At 37.5% G+C, this 20,608-nt stretch overlaps 1 protein-coding gene across 1 annotated transcript in view; it reads left to right on the top strand.

Moving 5' to 3' along the window:
* The first annotated feature begins 10,759 nt into the window (after window positions 1-10,759).
* GREB1 (growth regulating estrogen receptor binding 1) overlaps window positions 10,760-20,608 on the top strand; it is a 103,913-nt gene continuing 94,064 nt past the window's right edge. Inside the window, exon 1 of the mRNA XM_026846506.1 lies at window positions 10,760-10,861. The gene's annotated coding sequence lies outside the window, so the exon portion shown is untranslated. The remainder of the gene's footprint in view (window positions 10,862-20,608) is intronic.

Genomic DNA, 20,608 nt, shown 5'->3' with positions numbered 1-20,608 from the left:
GCTTCTCTGTCCTTGGCTGCTGATGTACCTAACTGAGTGAAGAAAAGCCCTGCATGGATTCAGATTCAGGAAGATTTTTCTGTTTACATGAAAATTGTAAAGCCCAATTATTCTTTTAAATGAAAACTAGATTTTGAAGTAACTGACTATCAGGAGTTTTGGGTGTGGCATTCTGTTGATAAAAGTTTGATTCTGGTGTGTTATTTACATCTTATAAAGCTGATTATTAAATTTATCCCACATTATTTATTACTCTGGTAGATGAAAATGTAAATTATACCCTATTTACTGTTATTGCATATTACAATTGCTGTGCATTCTTTCTAATATCTCCATACATTAATTGTACAAGACATGATTCTTAAAATTAAAGATTTGCTTATTTATCTGAAATAATTTTCTTCGATTGTATTGATTCTTAATCTGCCACCAGGGGGCAATAATTCCATTTCCTAAATCTGATTTTTTAACAGTTTACAATAGAACTGTGGTTCATCAACATTTTTGAGGGACTTGCATGTGAAAGTCAAAACACAATTTTCTTTAAAATTCTTTAATTGCTTCAGTTGTGTAATTTAATATTTTGCAGTACTTAGGCAGGTAGGTTTTACTTTTGTTTTGAGCAGTTGAAATTAGATGGGTTTGTAGAAATTTTTACCGGTGAGCCTCATGTAGCACTGTAATCGTGAAAGGTTTGGATTTCATGCAAAATAGGATTTTGTGTGGTTTTTTTATATTAACACTGTAATATTTAAAAATTTATTCTGAATGCCTTTTTTTTTTTTTTTTTTTTTTTTTGTATTACACTAATGGTCTGTTAATATTTATTAGCCTATATATGTAATCCTGAATTTGGGAATTATATCACTTGACAGGTACCTTTATATATATATTCTTATATGATATGTATTTATTTTATTTATGTACATAGTAGTTCCAACAGACTGCAACTAAAGCCAAACAGGCCTTCTGTAAAAATCAGTACAATTCTGTATCAAAGGCAATCTTCCCTTTAATAATAATAATCACGTAACAGGATATTCCATCAGGTGCATATTTATTGTTAAAAAGATGAGTCAGAGGAAATATCTTCCTGCAAAGGTGCAAAAGTAAAAAATCATGAAAGACAGAAAGAGCTGTAAGCATGTTTAAACTACATAGAATCATCAATTTTTTTCTATATTAATATGTCTGTCTGTATGAACTTCCTAGGCTCCCTAAGGTCCTCACCATGGCATAATGATTAGGCATAAAGGTGTGGAACATTACTGTGTAAATTTTTACACTGTAAGATGTAATGATTTAAATCTGTTTCTGGTAATAGTACAGTCTTTCTTGATGTGCTCATCTTAATCTGACTACAAAAAATTGTTCCTGTATACATGGTGAATAGTCATCCATTAATTTAAGAAGGCAAATCTCTTATTTCTTCACTTTGTTGCATGAGTATGAGCAAGATTGAGTCAGCTAATCAGATCTGAACAGGACAGTGCTAAACAGCATTCTCTTTTGTGGTGTCCTGAATGGCACACCTGAAATAAAATTAAAAGTCACGGATGTGGTATCATGCTGGAGATGTAGGTTTTAGGACATATAAACTGAAGCTCCTACTTTTTGTACCTGTAATCCAGAAAAGAAATTACGTAGATGAAAAAAGTACCCTTAAGGCGACATTAGGGCTATGTAAACAGCAACTGCTTGCTGCATATGAGCACTGGTGTCTTTCACTGAAAAGATTTATCGAATATTGTGTTCTTGGTAAGGTTTTGAAACTTGGCAGCAAGCCATTTCCCATCTGAAGGAGTCTGAGGGTTCTAAGCAAAGGTCTTAACAGAGCTTGCTGGAAATTCTTATCCACGCTAAGGAGTATGAACAGAAGATTCATGCTGCAAAATGACATTATTATATGTGTTGTTTGTATCTTTTGAGTTAAAGAGGAGGTGCAAAATTGCCTGAATAATTTCATTTTGTCAGCTTTAAATGTATGGAAATATTGAAGTACATGCTCATAAGATGGCTATCTTTATATCTTGAGTTTCAAAGTATCTTCAAAGTTATTTTTTAAATATTAGATGAAGATTTCCCCATTGCAGTTTTTGTATTATTTAAAATATTTTATTTACTTTTATCTCATAATATGGAAAGAAAGAAAAAAAAAAAGTGTTCTATAACACCTACTTGCAAGAGCAACTGTTTTTTGTGTGTGCACTAAGGCTTGTGACCTAGCACATTCACTGATGGCAGGGTTGTCTCCAGATGCATAAAAGTAATTCTACCCTAACAGGGAAGTGTTTGAGTTGGCCACTGCTATCCTTTCTTCCAGTTTTTCCTTCAGCCTTACAGCAGTGAGACCACGAAATGGCTGAGAAATATTTGGGCCCCTGTTTTGTGCTGGGAAGGTGGTTAACCTGTCGCTGGCAGACATACTGTAGGAGGATGCTTGGAAAAGCAGAAAACACTGGGAAAACTCAGGTAGTCATTTCCATTTTGGAGGCATCTGTGTTTCAACCATTCATGCTGTGCTTGTCCATTCCCAGTACTTCAGTGTTTTGCTGTTAGGGAGTAATACCCCTTGTGAACGTGTCCCAGCCCTCCAGTAAGGTTAGATCACCTCCATCCCCAAAACATTAAACCTAAGCAGACTTTTCTCCTCTCTTCTTATCCTTCCCTTACTCTTACTTGGCCACCACAAGCAAAATAGAAAGTAGCTATTACCGCTGACAGAAGAAACTTAATTTGCCATTGTGGAATGGCAAAATTCAGTTTGGCCTACAATACTGAGAAACCCTAGAGTGACAGAATCGTTTAGGTTGGAGAAGACCTTTAAGACCATGGAGTCCAACTGTTAACCAGTAGTAGGTTCAGTCCCAATGGACCATATACCCAAGTGTCAAATTTGCATGTCTTTTGCATGGTGACTCAACCACTTCCCTGGGCAGCCTGTTCCAATGCTTGACAACCCTTTTGGTGAAGAAATTTTTCCTAATATCCCATCTAAACCTACCCTGGCACAACCTGAGGCTATTTCCTCTTGTCCTATTGCTTGTTACTTGGGAAAAAGAGATCAACACCCACCTGACTACAGCATCCTTTCAGGTAGAGAGGGATGAGGTCTCCCCTCATCTCCTTTTCTCCACCTTAAGGTAGTTCTGATCAGAAGGCAAATTCTAATAAATAATAATAAATTATTTGATTGTAAAGGTCACATTTATCTAACAATAAACCTTAGCAAAGAAAAAAAAACCCAAATGTGGAGAGGTATCTTCTTTATTGCACTAAATCATAACATCACAGAAGCATAGAATAGTTAGGGTTGGAAGGGACCTTTATGTCATCTAATCCAACCCCCTGCCATGGGCAGGGACACCTTCCACTAGATCAGGTTGCTCAGAGCCCCGTCCAACCTGACCTTGAAAGTTTCCAGGGATGGGGCAGCTACCACCTCTCTGGGCAACCTGTGCCAGTGTTTCACCACCCTCATTGTAAAAAATTCCTTCCTTATACCTAACCTAAATCTACCTCCTTTTAATTTAAAACCATTACCCCTTGTCCTATTGCAACAGGCCCTGCTAAAAAATTTGTCCCCACCTCTCTTATAAGCGCTCTCTAATTAGTGAAAGGACACGCTGAGGTCTCCCCAGACCCTTCTCCAGGCTGAACAACTCCAACTGTCGGCTTTTCCTTACAAGAGGTGTGCGATCCCCCTGATCGTTTTTGTGGCCTCCTCTGGATTCGCTCTTACAGGTCCATGTCTGTCCTGTGCTGAGAACTCCAGAGCTGGACGCAGTACTTCAGGTGGGGTCTCATGAGAGCGGAGTAGGGGGGGAGAATCTCCTCCCTCAACTTGCTGGCCATGCTTCTTTGATGCAGCCCAGGATGTGGCTGGCTTTCTGGGCTGCAAGTGCACATTGCTGGGTTATGTCCAGCTTTTCATCCACCAGTACTCCCAAGTCCTTCTCTGCAGGGTTGCTCTCATTATGGTAATGAAATTACCATAATCCTATTCCTATCATTTCACAAAAAAAAAAATAAATCTGTTTTTCTGACTTTATTTGTTGGTATAACAAAGGTGATATCTCTCTACAGGTTTGACTTGACTTTATAGTCTGACACAATGTCTTCAAACTTCACTCTGGAACAGGTGGAGTAATTTCTACTACTTGTAGCCATCATACTAGCTGAGGTGACACACTCAGTTTCTTAGACATATTCATTTATAGCTGTATTTAATGATCTTTTTCCAGGAATATTCAGACTGGCATGTTACCTAACTAAAATGCAGGCATGTGCTTTGAGTTTTGCTTACCTTTAGTCACATGCATGGGTATGCCTGTATTTTGGCCATGTAATAAGCATGTCATATGACTGAAAATGCTTTAAGGCATGTCAGTTTTCTTACTGTCACAGTGAAATAGTATGGTGATAATTATTGCTGGGTTTTGTTTATTTATTTATTTATTTATTTATTTATTTATTTATTTATTTATTTATTTTTAGAAGTGATTGGATGAGTATCTATCCTGTACTAGAAATCATGTTTATGATGTACTATTCCAGATATGGACCAGGCAAAACTCTGTATCCTGGAAAGAGAGGGAAGAAAAGGCTATGGGCCATATTAATTGTTCTGGTAGGGTGTATCACACTGTAAACTGTATATTGAGTACCTGGGATACATATGATTAAAAGGAGTGATTTTGAAGAGGCAAGTTAAGAATTTCTTGCAACATCTAGACATAAAAAATGGACAGGATTTCTTTCCTCTGATATTGACTAGAATGTTTTAAATAGCTGTGAAGTGTCTTGCATGGTTTCTGTAAGGGTGTAAAAGATGGCTTAGTTCCTAGCGTTTCAAAATCAGCTGAGTTTTTATGTAATTAGGAAAGTGGTGATTAAGTGGTGTTTGACTTCATTGGTTACTAAGAATCTGATGCTTAGTGTCATTTATAGTTTGTGAATATGTCCAGTGCTAACCTCAAAATACACCATGCAGATTTTTAAAATTTCCAATACATATTTAAATTACAAGTAATTTGATGATTTCCTCATTTGCATAGCTACTGAAATACCTCATTATCCACAGAAACCTATCCTGAAGCTACTCTGTCAAGCATATATTGGATATTTAGTGATTTTCTTTTAAATGTTATTGCTTATATAATTTATATTACCTCAAGTAATGTTTGTAACATGAGTAGCAGAGAATTTTCTTGCTAGTTCATTAAGAGTCTTGAGAAGACAGAAGGCCTGATCAGATACAAATTAAAAAATAGGTGAAAGGCACCTAAAATGATTACTTATGGTCACTAATGCAAAATAAATATTGACTTGTATTAGAAAGTGAATTCTTGAAAGCAGACTTGCCTTTTGTTTGAACATTTTAATCACATTTTTTATCTGTAAACCTTTAGAAGAAGTTTCTATAGATTTTGCATAAAACAGGAGAAAACTGTGTTTTAGTGATTTCAGCTGGATTGAAATCCTGTACAAAACTTGATGCCTGAGCTGGAATGATCCAGTTCCGGGTTGGTGTTAGATGTATAAAGCAGGTACTTGCTCTGTTCACACAGAGAATGAGTCTTCTGGACTAGGTCAGAATTTCAGGTCTGCCATGACAACCTTTGGGCTGTTCCAGAGATCTGTAGGCTCTGCTCAGAAACCTGGGCTTCTGCCAAAAAAAGTGATTCTGCTGTTTAAGTTGGACAAGCAATCATTGACTTTTGCTTCTGGAGTTTATAGTGTAGCTGCTCTAATGAAGCCAAGAACCTGCTTTAGTGATCTATCATTGGAAGTTGAGAGGAACAGTCAGCCTTGAGGGAAAACACCATTTATTTGCTAATGTAACTCCTTTGAGAACTTGGATACTTTTGGTGTAGCATCACACCAATGCCATTTATGACATCTTTGCAGTGAGTGGTATATGCTTTACAAATGGCCTATGAAGAAGCAACAGAGATTTTTAGAAGTGTCTGAGGTAGAAGACTTGTGCTAAACGCAGCTGATGAAAATGCACAGATATTTGAAGACTATGTTGAGGCTACATCAAGGTATAATAAACAGAAACTCACTACATGATGGTGTCTTTAAATGTTATGTGATGTACTGTTTTAAAACATTTAGTATTTTTATGAAAGTTGGTTGCCTCTACAGAATTACTGCATTGATATTTTATGTATGTGAAGACTTTTCATCTCACTTTGCTAAGAAAATCGCTAGAAATGTATTTATTAAAAGGACACACAGGAGTACACAGAAAACTTTGCTTCCTAAGAATACGTGGTACCAAAGTATGTTTTTTATATTCTGTCCATGACAATGGACATTAGGAACATCCAGTTTCAGGAAGAGTTTAAGAAACAGAAGTGTAAAGTAGTGCCCTCTCTGGAGTATCCATTTGTAATAAATGGTTTGGAGAATTCCTGTCCTGCATATATCTTGCATCTGAGCTGCCCACTGATGAACCAAGCTCCATGTGTTCACTGGATTAATTTTTGAACCCTTTGACAGTTTTGACTGTTGTTACATTCTGCAGCAGTGAGTTCTACAATTTAATTATAAGTTGTTTGAAAAAAACAAATTAATTTTGTTTCAGATATGCTCCCCCTAATCATGTTGTTGTGTGCTCTGTAATTGTGTATGAGAAATTGGAAGAACTTTTTTCAGTTCACTTTTTTCCATATTATTCTCAACTTCGTAGGTCTTTATCAGCTCAGTTACCCATATTCCAGTTTGAAGACTCCTAGCCTATGTAATCTGTTTTGTGTGGCAGTTATCTAAAATCTGTTGTCACTCTTCTCTGTTTCTTTTCTGTTCTGCTATAGCCTTTTCAAATGTTGTTACATTTGAAAGGAAGAAAACTGTAATTTGAAAGGAAAAAAAAAAGAAAGAGATAAAAGGAAATTTTTTCCCCCAACATGAGCATAGTAAAGCAGTGGAATAGACTGCCCAGAGAGGTTGAGTAGTCTCCATCCTTGGAGGTTTCCAAGACACAACTGGATAAAGCCCTGAGCAACTTGGCCTCGTCTCATGGCTGACTCTTTTTTGACTGAAAGATTGGGCTGCACATCTCCTATGGCCTTTCAAACCTGAATTATTCTATGATCCCATGACCAGATATGCAGGCAGTACACAAGAAGTCCACAAGTGTAGACTTAATACAATGTCAAACTGGTATTTTGTTCTTTATTCTCTATTCTGCTAACACTGTGTGTGCCTTTTTGACAACTAGACACCACTGGGCTGATGTTTGCAGAAAACTGTCTACAGTGCTCAAAGACCTCTTTACTAAGTTGGTAAGAGTCCATCATTATGCATATACAGTTATCAGCTGCAGCAAGAGCAGAGAAAAAAGCATCACAACTTTGGAACTGTGGCTTTGGAAGCAACATTCCTCCATTCTCTCTGTGCTGAGTTACTTCCCTGAACTTGGAGAAAAGCAGGTAGAAAGGAGGAAGTATCTCTGGGATTCCCTGGTTCTGTGGCTGCTCCTGTTGGCTGAAGCACTGGCAAAAACATTTGAAAGTTGTCTGCTGTGAGGGGAAAGGATTACACTTTGTGCCACTAGCATGTCCATTGCCCCTGGTATGCTCTTGCACTGGAGAGACTAAACAGAGCTGCACCCAGATTTAGTTCCCTGACTGGTGCTGGTGACTGCTGCCCTCTGTCTTAGCAGCCTCATACCATTCTTTCTTTGCCCGCTCTCTGGATAGTAACTTCTGGACAACTGCTTTTGCTCTTCCACTGACCTCCGAATCTCTATACAGTATCTGTACTGTCAGCATCTTGCTTCTGACTTTTTCCTGCACTGAGTGCCACTATGGCTTGCTAGAGCTACAAGGCAGATCTTTTATTGCACATCCATTGTTTTTCATTTATTAGTACTTACTTTAACCTGCCTTTTCAATTATCCACTACTATGAGATATGCCTGCCACATTTCACAGTCTATGTTTGGGTATCCTGAATAATTTTCTGTCATTTCACTGTTCTGTTCTGTACAATGTATCAAGCTTTGTCACAGCAATGTTCACTTTCTCCAGATAGTTGGCAGATATATGAGAGATAGTCCATCAGTCAGTCATTGGTGTCCTGCTCATATATACCACTCTTCTGGTACTGAGGCTGGTTTAAGCTATAGTTTACATGTCTCACCTTATAGTTGGTAGTGCAACAGCTTTGCATTTGGGCAAAAATCCTCTGGTCCTGGTGATATGTTATTTCCAAATAACCTGTCCTTTGCTGACCATCAGGAAGAAGTTCTGACCTTTAGAAGTTGTGCTGACATGTGACATCTCTGGAGTGTTCTAGAAAAAGCATCTAGCTGATTTTATAGAGATCTTTTAGCACCAAAATAGGTGAGAAATCTGATTCTCCTTTCTTTATTTTTTTAACATTTTAAAACTATTTTTAAAGTTTACTTGTTAACATAAAAACTCATCCAAAGTATAAGCTCTGCCTTAGTCCTCATCAACTGCAATGTGGACAGCATCAGTTTGAGCTAGTTATTTGTACTTATCTGGAGATTGTTGCCATAATGATTGTAAGGATTGTTTCTGGTCTGAAAACTTTGTTGCACACACAAATTTCTGGGAGACTTCCTTCTACAATTTAGGAGTGGTACTCTTGTCCTTTTGGGCTGGTAAAGGCTATTGGAAAGTAGTGTGTATACTGAAGGTTGGTAGGAAATATTTCCATACATAGTGCAAGATGGCACTAGTTCTTAGAACACATATTGCAGCCCACAATTCAGGAAGGAAAGTCTTGATGTTGGCAGTCTGGCTAATTGTCAAAAGTTATCCAGACATTCAGGTCTTCACTTTGTCTTGATTTTTGAAAAAGCTCTGCACTGGTTTTTGACACACTGAGGTGTAAGAGCATGAAAATAGACATCATGCCCTTTTGCTGCAGCACAATACTGTAGCTCATTTCTGAGTGTTGAATGTGTCAGATACGTTTGGTTAAGTTTAAATAATTTGCCAAGAGCTGCACTTGGTGTGCCTTCAAGAGGGAGAGGGGATAGGACACTGCTGTGATACAGGTCTTGCTGCAGACAAAAAGGTGGAAGAAGCTGCTTGATTGAATCACATGCTGAGCTCATAAGATCTGACAAGTTTGGATCATAATTTTTTTTTAAAGTCTTTATTTCTGGGCAAAATCATTGTGGTGGTTATGACAGAGTAACTAGACTAGTTCCTGAATTTCATTTCAGTAATTTAATTATACTTTCCAAATTGGATCAAATCTGTGTTGTTTGCACTAGTTACTGAGCTTGTCCTAGCACTGAATGAAGATAAAAACTATATTCTGATTCTTTCCAAATTGATCGAGAGTTTTACAAAGTTTGATCAATAGATTGTTTTGATATGGCAGATGTTGCTGTTGTGCTCAGAGTCTCCTTAGAAGATATCTTTCTTTTTTTTTTTTTTTTTTTTTTTGTCCAAGGAATGTGAGCAGCTGTTTTGCTGCCCTGTGGACCACCTTCTGCTGACCTGTATCATGCCTCCTAGTTGCCCTACGAGGCCACAAACAATGAAGATACATGGGCTAAGATATCTAAAGTTTTAAGATAACTTGTAATTACTACACCTTCTCTGGCTTTGGCCTTGCAGTAGCTAACTTGCTGCTTAATTTTAGGCAGTTAGTAAAACATCTCATGAAGTAAGTGACTGATATATCTTCATACATTACTGGAGAGAGTCAGGTGCCTCTCAAGGCCTCCAGAGGGAGATCCTGTCCACTTAAGTGTTTAACTTTAGGCAGAAAAGATCTTTTGCAAGTCTTCAGCATCACTTACCTCTCCCCATAGTCTCTGTAACAAACATAAAACACTTTAGAAGGACTGGTTTATCACATGTCTAAAATTAGGCCCTTAAGAATATGCTGGCTAGCTGTAATTATATGTGATTTTTGGAAGCTGTGTACTGGTCCCGTGAAGTTGCTTCTAGTCATCATAGCTGCTGAAAGTGAAAAAAGACCACTTGAACACATTTATCATTATTGCTGAAAAGTCAGAGGAATTCTGCCTGTGTTTTCCATGATCTTAAACGTGTTTATTTCATAGTTCATAACTAAAAAGTACCACTGGTTACTTTTTCACTTTCATTCACTATTGCATCAGCAGTTTATACTGGTATTTAAGTCTGGCTTTGCAGGGGAAAAGTTTGGAAGCTTCTTTAAAAAAAGTTATTTAGGATAAGGATTGAGAAACAAAGAACATAACAAGTAAACTGGATTTGAGAGTTAACTAGCTATCCAGGGCATTTTTCTTTAATCTCCATAGATCTTTTAAACTAATCTCCAAGTGGCAGGCTTCAGCTACTGTGACTAGATTTCTTTCACACACTGATAAACCCCCAAAGTTTTCAGTTTCTCCGGAATATTTCCACTTTCCCTTCATATCCCTGGTCTTCCCTGCGCATCTTCTGGTTTATAACTCTTTTTCTCTTAGAGCTGCTGAAATTGTCTGCTCTTTAGACCCTAGAGCCAAATAAGGCATGTCTAGTTGGGAAGATACCATATTCAGTGGGAAGCAGGGGTGAGGATGCATGAGACTGGAGAGGGAAAGGCAGGGGGGGAAGGGTAAGGGGGCTGTATTCTTGACCTTAGGTAGCTGCTGCTGAGAGGTAGAGCGTATTGTGTTGAAGCTCAGGCAGAACTAGAGTTTGTGGATGGGAAGGAGGGAGCAAGGAGGAGGGAGGAGGAAGCTGGGACAGCGAGGGGGGAGGAGGAGGAGAGAGCAGCATCTCTATCTTTCTTTGCAGACCACGCTGCTAAACAGCGAGGGGAGGCTCATGCTTCCCTAATATCCATCACTCCCTGCTTCCAACGTGGTCACAGACAGAGCAACAAAGAGGGTCTGAGAGGTAAGAAAGATCCTTGCAACTTGCAAAGCTGTAGCATCTGCCAAAATAAGGAGAAGCAGCAGCAACAATACAGAGAAAAGCTTATCAGCACCTGAGAATGCTCAGAGACGACAGGGACGTAATTGGACGCCCAGGTCCCCCGAAGGTTAAGGAAGTGTTAGCAGCAGCAGCAACACGGAGTAAGAGGGGAGCAGATCGGGTCCGCGAGGATCAGGATACCAGCTAGCCGTATTCAGCTGCGGGCACTTCGTGTCCCAACTGCCTGTGTAGAAAGAGGAGAGAATAGGGTAGAACTGTGAAAGCAAATGCTCTGATACCTGAAATACATGGCTAAATAAGGCTTAACAAAATGTATGCATGGTTTATTTACCCAGAATGTAGTTTTGGAGTGAACAATTCATTAATTTGTGCATGTCAGAAGAAAAAAAAAATATAAATGAAAAGCAAAACTAAAGTCTGCATATTGTTTTGACTTTTTTACATGAAAATTTGATTTTTCATTTTAGGACAATGTTTCAGTTCAGAAGTACATTTAATAACAACAAGGAGAAAAAAAGGCAAAACACCCAAATGGAATTTTTTTTTGAGTCAACAGAATGGGCTCTTTGACAATTATTGTAAGAAAATATTTGTGATACCAAGACAAGGTATGCTGTTTGATCTGAGAAATTTCATTTAAGAAAAAACCATATAATTTTGTACTGGCCTGAAATGAAATCTATAATTATGTTTGATTCATCCACTCAGCCTAAAAAATCAGCAATTTGTTTAGGTGTATTATTTATAAAGGGAATTGTTTATTTTAGTTGCAGATACTGGAAGCTTAAATGAAGGAGATAGAAAATATAGCATCTGTACATTGGAGAAATTGATGCTTGCCTTTTGCTTTGTCCCATTTACTTTACTTTTTGAAGTATGAGCTACCTTGGTTTTGATCTAACACCTCATAGACCCAGCTGAAAATTATCAACTAATAATGGCAGTAATGTGAATGTTTGTTTTTAAATATGTTGAACCAACTAGAAAGAAAATTAACAGTGGCTTGTATGTCTTATGAATAAGAGTCTTTAGGATTTAATGTCTTTTTTTCACTATGAAACATAGAATCAGTCTCCAAAGATGGGCATTCCGGAGTATTTGTGCTTAATTGAAAGTTTCTGTGTTTTCATCTCCACATGAGGTAACTAAAATAGCTGTAGTGAGTTGATTCAGTGTGTGAATGAGGAAGTTAGAACCACCATTCTCTGCTTCCTTGGGGAACTTGGAGATGGTGGACCTGATTTTGATTTGCTTTTTCATCAGGGTAAATTTACTGGTACAAGTGTATATGGGTTTGGCATCAGGTTCTGTACTGGTCTACTTCATCATTGCCCCATTGTTCTTATAAAGAGAGAAGAGCCACATCACACCAATGGGACTTCTATTTGACCACTCTTTACAATAATGTTAATTACTGTTTCAGGGTTTACAGTCCTGTTATTATTTACAAACAATAAATAAGAGTTTGATCAGCTTATCTGGTATAGTAGTTGTCAGCTTTAGCTTTGAAATTGACTTCAGTCAGTAGAGAATCAGTTTTTTTTTATTGAAAAAGAAGAACCAAAATAACTTATTTTCCTGTCACCCTACCCTTCTTGCTTACACAACTAGTTTTATTATTTTAATCTCTCTTTTGGTTTACTAACTGCAGGAATGCCTGATATATTTTTGAAACCTCTTGTTCTGTCTTGTCCTTAATGTACAGCTGTTTAAGAAAACCTTTAAAGTGATCTTTTATTTTTTTAGAAAAGCTAATCTTGTTACATACAAAATTGCTCTTTTTTTTTTTTTTTGTTCTTTTGACTACAGTTTTGATTTTCTGTGGCTTCTGCTAAAGAAATGAATGTTCTTACTTTGGAAAGGTTTAACTGTGTTATGTGAATAAGAAAACAAACCTAACACAAATCTACTACTGCAGGTAAATTACATTTGAAGCTAGAATTCTTTTTTACTTAGACAATAGTTAGCCATTGTTCTCTTAAAACAACCTTCTATGAACTGTATTGTTCTTGAAGTTTATACGGGCTGGATGCAAAGCTCCCTGAAATCAGGAAGAGACATTCCATTGACTTCAAATGGCTTTGGATCAGGCCTGTCACGTGAGATTAGCTTCTGACAGAAGATCTTATAAGCACAGGCGCAGAACAGAATGATTTAGGGATGGAATTTCACTTATGCTGTGATCATCTTTGCTTTGTGAATATCTGGTAGCCACAATGTTTTTGAAACAATGCTTCATTTATTTTGCGTTGAAAATGTCAGTATTCCTTGGTATTGTGAAGATATAGTTTTGCAAAAATTTTCTTCTAACTTAGGTCTTAAATCTATTATCTATTTGTGTCTATATTTAAAGACTTTGTTAAGGGAGTCCGTCTTTGAATGTGATAGTTCAGAATCTCTTAGATGAGATTTTATAACCTCAATAATACCATGCATAATATACACAAAATTAAGGAAAGAGATTTCTAATGTGAAATAGCAAGTTAAAAACAATCATTCAAATTCTCTTTTACTTGTTAAACCAAAAGGGCATATTCTATATAAGAAACTAAGGGTTTCCATAGCTTCTCTTTTAAAAAAACACCTGCCCCCCAAAACCCAGAAGAGATTGCTTTATAAAATGTGAAAAGTGGCAGTCAGTTTGACATTTTCAGTTTTTCTGCGTATGAAACTTATGCAACTTACACAATGTCAAAACAGTATTGTTTTGTATAACAAAATAAACCAGGAACATTTTACAGCACGTATTATGTAAGGCCAAATTTGGATTAGGAAGTTGTAAACTTTCAAAGGTGATTCTTATTAATAAACAAAAGCCTGTCAGACTCCTAAACACTCTAGTGATGCTGGGCATAATTATCTTTTGGGAAAGGTTCTTATTGATTGTGGCTCTTCTAATGAATACAAAGTCTTCACAATGAATGATAAGTGATCTGTCACTCCTTTTTTTCAGTCTCATACAAAATAAAGCATTTACTTACTCTTAGCTGAGATCAGGCACAACCAGGGGTTTATTTCATGTGAATAAAAGCTACATGAAGGGCCATAAAAGGCTAGTGTATTTAAACAACAACCAAAATCTACATACAAATATCCCTACTTACATGAAAACATGATTGCGTTTGTGTATGACACACACATGCACAGGGAAAGCATTGCATCTTTAACTACAGCTGAAAATTCTTCCATTTTTTCCACTTAGACTCTGGTTAATGATTCAGTCAGTCTGTAAATCCAACTAACTCTTCAAAACTTCTCTTCCACAGATTGTGGCAGGAGATACTTTTAAATTTCCTTAGTAAATTAGTGTCACGTGCTCATTTTGTAGACATTTGTAGCTGTTCCTTTATAATGACACCTAAGGATTCCAAAGAACATTGGTTTGCTTTTCAGTTTGCCTTCATTTGCCATTATCCATGTTGCCTTTCATGCTTGAGTGTTTATGTGAAGAATAAAAGAAGTCTAAGAAGTAACAGCCAGTGGTGTATTTCTGAAGAAACAGTGAAAGAAAATTGCCATTTAAATGCCATGTATCTTGGAAAAAAATGCTGTAAAATATAAATACTGATTGAGCATTACATGAAGAAAATATCCCTTTTCTCCAGCTACATAGTACAGCAGTACTTTATGTACTAAAAGCAACCTGTAATGATGTTGGAGGCATATTTTATGTAATTATGCAGTAGATAGAAATGAAAAATTATTTGTAGAAAGTATATTATCACAGTCATAAAAATAGGCAGTACTGACTGACAAAGAATTACCATCAAAGATGTACTTGAGAATTTATCCTGATACTTAGCTTATTTGCTCTTTTAAGACTTTTTCTGTTTTACATGGTTGCCCGCAAAATGAATGACTGTTTTTAACCTAGCTGTCTTAGTTTTTAGAGCTCCTTAGTAGGAAAGTGTGAAGCTAGGCCTTCTATTTTTATGAGGGAACAAATACATAAATTTTGTCTTGTGGGGCAGAAAATTTTTATTTCCACAATGTTTCCTATCCCTTTTCCAAAGATAAACATTTATTTAAAATAAAAATAATAATCTGATCCTCTCCGGTGAAGTTCTAGTGTCATTATACAGTGCTTTGAAATAATAAGCTAGGTTCTAATGATTATGACTGCATTTCTGTTATGGTTTTATCATACAAGTCCTCATCTACAGGGTATATATATCAACTGCAAGAGGACTTGAATGGGTATACAGGCAGGTTGAAAAGCACTGGTTTTGCTTCTATCAACTAGAAGTTTAGTGCATTAGAAAAGGAAAGTATAGTCTTTTCTGATTTGGAACAACATTTTCACATGCTTTCAAAAATCTCTGTACTGTCCTACTTTCTGTATGAACTAGAGATTGAAGTAGCAAAGTAATACCATGTACACAAAGTGATCAAACCATAGACATAGAGTAGTGAATAAAAATGTAGATATCACTGGTGTAATAATTCAGGATGTTAATTATAATACAGTAGTGAAAATATTTTTGAACACAAGAATGATTTGAAGTTGTTAAAAAGTTGTAAAGATGGTTTCGTTCTAATCTGACATCTGTTTTCATTATTTTCACCCCAGAGATAATGAAATGGTTGATTTATTTTGTAAATGCATTTGTTTTAAAGAAAACATTTGTGACTTGACTGCTATGGAAAGGATGCTTTAGTTAAGTGAGGGATCCTTATCTCAGTGGCATTTTTGTATAGATGGAACTATTAATAGTTTGGGCCCTAATTGTTTAAAACCCATGCATGAATATACTGTGGAGATATGCATGGACATACAGATGTAAATTGGCTTCAGTCATTCCTGCCACCCATGAAAAAGTCACTTATCACTCCCATTTGAGGAGGAAATGCATCTAGATGCTGGCCAGTTCAGACTTGCTAGAATATATCTGATTTAGTAGTTTTCTGGTTTATAATTTTATTCACATTAAAATCTTCTGTCAACAGGTGTATATGTTACTATACACTTTACTATTTCCCCCCTTGTTCTGCTATATTCCCACATTTTTTGTCATTTGTCATCTTTTGTGTAAATAAGAGGATAGTGTTCACATCAGTGGTAATTATGTCTGTGCTCAGAAGGGCCTTGACGCAAGAGAGCCATAAAAGAAAGGGGATAAGCCAAGCCTTGTTTTCTCAGCACGAGATAAACATTTGACCCAATATCCAGCCCCCCAGGTATGATACAATCATCTTACATGCTTACACCACAGCATTGTAATATATCTCCTTCTTTGAAATTCATGTGAAGCTGGAAAAGCGGGAGAGAAATCTTGGTGATGTACTGTAATACTCTGCCTCACCATGGGGTCCCCATTTAAAAGACCATTTAGAAGGAGTATTTCCTGGGTAGCAGCATTAGACTAATCCCATGTGTGTGATACATGGCCCGGCATGGTGGGTGCCATGAGATACCCACCAGGCCTACTTGTGTGAGAGGGTGGTTGAGCAAAAAGCAATGTACAGTGCACATGCTGTATTTAGAAGAGTTTGCAAAGACCTGGAAAAGTCCTCTTAAATTCTGTGAAGCAAATCCAGGTGCAGAATCAGAAAGATGGTGTTTGGAAAGCTCTGGTCTTTCCACTGATACTGCAGTCGAATCTCTAGGGGCAAATAGGCTTCCACAATATGAAATGAGGGTGCAGCTCCACAAGGCCAACTTGTAGTTTTAATATTATTGATGGATTATTGTGGAATTTACTGTCTCATATAATCCGAGTGTATTAGAATGTGTTTCCTCTTGCAATTTAAAGGATTGTTTAGAAAGTTAATTTTGAATTAATTGAAAATTCATTTTTGTCTAGCAATGCTTGTCTAGGTATTGCTCAGATGAAAAAAATATTCCGAGTATCCAGCTTTCAGGGTGGTGAGGTCAATTTTCTTATGTCCTAGACATGAGTCATAAAATCACCAAGGAAGTTTAATATTGTGGAGTTAGATATTGGTAAATCTTCTGTTTTAATTCTTACCACTGGGGAGGATGCTGTGTACTGTTGCTCCAGGTAGAAGAGCATGCCAACACACACTTACTGACAGCTTTGAACAGCTGAATTCTGAACAACTGGTTAAATCCTTCTGATTTTTATTGAGTTTTGGTACCAGGCCTCAGAATTAATCAATAAATACTGGGTGTTGCTCTGCAGCCATGTGTGGCAAGTTCAGATTAACTGTGGTAGATTCACAGACGTTTATCTGTGATGTCAGGAAAAATTGATAACAGACTCTTTGAAAGTCCATTTCTTTTTATGTAATACTTGTGGAGAGCCACCATGCCGTATGCTTTCTTGCTTATGGAGCTCTTTAGAGGAAATCTACATGCAGTAAGGAAGCTATACTATAGAATCATAGAATATGTCAAGTTAGCAGGAACCCATAAGGATCACTGAGTCCAACTCCCTTCTCCTTGCAGGGATTACCTAAAATTAACCACATGACTAAGCGTTGTACAGACATTCCTTGAACTCTGACAGGGTTGGTGCCGTGACCACTTCCCTGGGGAGCCTGTTCCAGTGACGGACCACCCTCTCAGTGGGGAACCTTTTCCTCATGTCCAGTCTGAACTTCCCCTGGTGCAGCTTCATTCCATTTCCTCATGTCCTGTCGCTGGTCACCAGAGAGAGGAGATCAGCACCTCCCCCTCTGCTGCCCCCCTTGGGGAAGATGTAGACTGAGATGAGGTCACTCCTCAGCCTGATCTTCTCCAAGCTGAACAAGCCAAATGACCTCAGCTGCTGCTCCTAAGTCTTGCCCTTGAGACCTTGCACTGTCTCGGTCACCCTCCTCTGGACATACTCTAATAGTTTGATGTCCTTATACTGAAGTGCCAAAACTGCACACAGCATTCAAGGTGCAGCTGCAGCAGTGCCGTGTAGAGTGGGACAGTCACCTCCCCTGACCAGCTAGCTGTGCTGTGCTTGATGCACCCCAGGACATGGTTGGCCCTTTTGGCTTCCAGGGCACACCGTTCATTCATTCAACTTTCCATTAACCCAAACTCCCATATCTCTTTCCATGGGGCTGCTCTCCAGCCTCTCGTCTCCCAGTTTGTACATATAACCAGGATTACCACATCCGGCACTTACTCTTAAACTTCATACAGTTGGTGACTGCCCAGCTCTCTAGTCTATCCAGATCTCTCTATAAGGCTTCTTGACCCTCAAGGGAGTCCACAGCTCCTCCTAGTTTAGTATCATCAGCAAACTTACTTAGTGTACATTTAATGCCTTTGTCCAGATCATTTATAAAAACATTAAAGAGCACTAACCCTAAAATTGATCCCTTGGGAACACCAGGTGACTGGCTGCCAGCCTGATGTAACCCCATTTACTATATTTACTTTGAGCCCTTATCTTGTCATCTTGCCTTTGAGAAGTTTACCTTCAAAAGGACAGGTTTGTTTCTACATGAAATAGAAGTTGTCCTATAATGTTCCTGTATTTTGACTACCTTTGAACAGTCAGCTGTAAATTTTATAGTATTGTAACTTAGAATTTAAACTTAAACCAGCCTTTTTTTCTACATGCCTAAACCAGCAATAAAATTAACAGAAACAAATTAGTGAAATTATGACAACTTCCATTTATAGAGTATCTTCCATTTGCCTGCGCTAACCCACTGATGTACCAAAGGTCACACGCCCCCAGTTTGAACAACAGACTATTTCTTTTACAGATTGTACATGCATAAACAAGAGTTTACAGCCTAAACAGACAACATATGTTATGGATATATGTGTGATTTATCATGGCCTAGCTGTCTGCTTGATCAGCTGCTCTTGTTGTAGTTGCCCATGACTAAAAGCTTTTGTCTGTGAGACTTTAATAAGGAAATAAGAGACCTTAGGTTACTTTGCACCAAGACTTCACCACAGTCTTAATTTTACAAACTGTTTTCAACCTCATGCTCTACATTTCTTTGATTCTTCTGCCATTTGCTTCCTCTTCTATCAAACGCATTCATATTTTTTTTTTTTAAAAAAAAAGCTCTATATGCTATAAGTATGTTTTGAAACAATTCTTGCTACAATTCTTGGTGGGCTGGGAGAGTTGAAAGGCAAATTATTAATTTCATCTACTCATCTACAAGCAACCTTTACACTGACAATCCTACATTTTCCAATTTAACAGTCACATACAGAAGTTTAATACAAAAAGTAAAAGGTCTCCTATTCAGATAAATGATAGGAAGAAGAACTAGGAAAACAAGCAGTGTTGCTGTTTTCTGAGAAGATGTACTTAGAACTGATCACAGAATAGAAGGGAAGTACAGTCAGGTCTCTCTTCCTTGGGATTATTAAACAGGCAGTAGGTTTGCTGATGCAAAAACTGGTCTTATTCATACCAGTTCAGATAGCTATGTTAATAAGGCTCTTTAGTTAATGGACCTGCTAGTCTTTAATGGACCTATCTTTGGCTCCACCTCTGATCATTCTTTCTGTTATGCTCCTGCCATGTATTTTTATAGCTTAATTCATGTATGTTTTATATGATCTAGAATATTGCTTCATCTCATTAATTTTGTGCTCCCATCCGAGTAATCAATCCGTAACATCACTATCCATATGGATGTTTTTTGTATGGATGCCCTATCTATCTAATGGGCTGCCTTCCCATGTGGGGAGGGCAAAATGATTCCATGTACCGTATATACCAAATTAGATACATGTTTTTATCTACAGTTTGGCTGGTTAGTTAAAGTGCATGGAAAATTATAGGATTCTCCAGCTATAATGTAAGTCTTCTACTGATTTTAACACTGCAATATTTTGTAAAAGAGATGTGCCTATTAAAAAGCTAGATCATGACTTTATAATCCCTGAAAATGCAAATGCTTCATTATATCTATAGATTTTTACCATTTCATTATTACTGTGCTTTGAAGGATTCCTACAATCTCAAAAGGTCAGTTTACCTCTTTCAATTTCACAAGAATTAAAATACTAACGTCTGTAAAATCTAAGGCAGTGACTTAGATTTTAGTGTGTAGTCTTCTGTAGGTGTTAGTATATGTCTTTTCTTGTGTGTATCTTGTTTTCTTTTATACAGTGAAGTTTTCTGACACATTCTGATGCTTAATTTAGTTCTTTTCTTTCTATTATGCAAAAGCCAGCATATCATATGCACAAGAGAAAGCCAAAGGCAGCTGGGGGATTCAACTGGGAGTATCAGTTTGTATGAAAAAGAGTGCAGCAAGCAGGGCAGGTGACTTGGCTTCTCAGTTCATTCCCAGGTTCTGGTCCTCTGATGATGTTCACTGTGTGAATGGTGTTCTCTCTTGGGTTCTCTTTTACAGTAATTCAATGATTTCCCTCCAAGACATAACTTAAGCATCGTTTTGGGGCTAATTTTCTTCAAAGACTGCTCCCACTAGGGCAAAATGAATGACACAATTACTTATGACTTAATCCCACACAATTTTCTCATATTTTTTTAAGTAGGCCTCTTACCCTGTGTGTAATATGATGCAACATCCCAATTCGTGTACCACATGCTAAAAATGTCACTCTGATAAAAGCTGCAATACAGCCTGGATAATAATTGAATTAAACTGACTAGAGGAAAGACCACACACGAATAATTATGTCAGGGTCATGGAGGCCCAACAGAGGCCTAAAGACACTTTGGCCAAGCATCAAATAATGTGAACATGATCCTGCATATGAACGCAAGTGATTCTCCATCCCTTGATGTAAAGGCCAGGCATCTCTTC

The sequence above is a fragment of the Athene cunicularia genome, assembly GCF_003259725.1.
Source record: "Athene cunicularia isolate RWA chromosome 3 unlocalized genomic scaffold, athCun1 chr3_part1, whole genome shotgun sequence".
NCBI lineage: Eukaryota > Metazoa > Chordata > Aves > Strigiformes > Strigidae > Athene > Athene cunicularia.
Note: the sequence above shows the minus strand (reverse complement) of the source record. Positions and strands in the feature narration are given on the sequence as shown.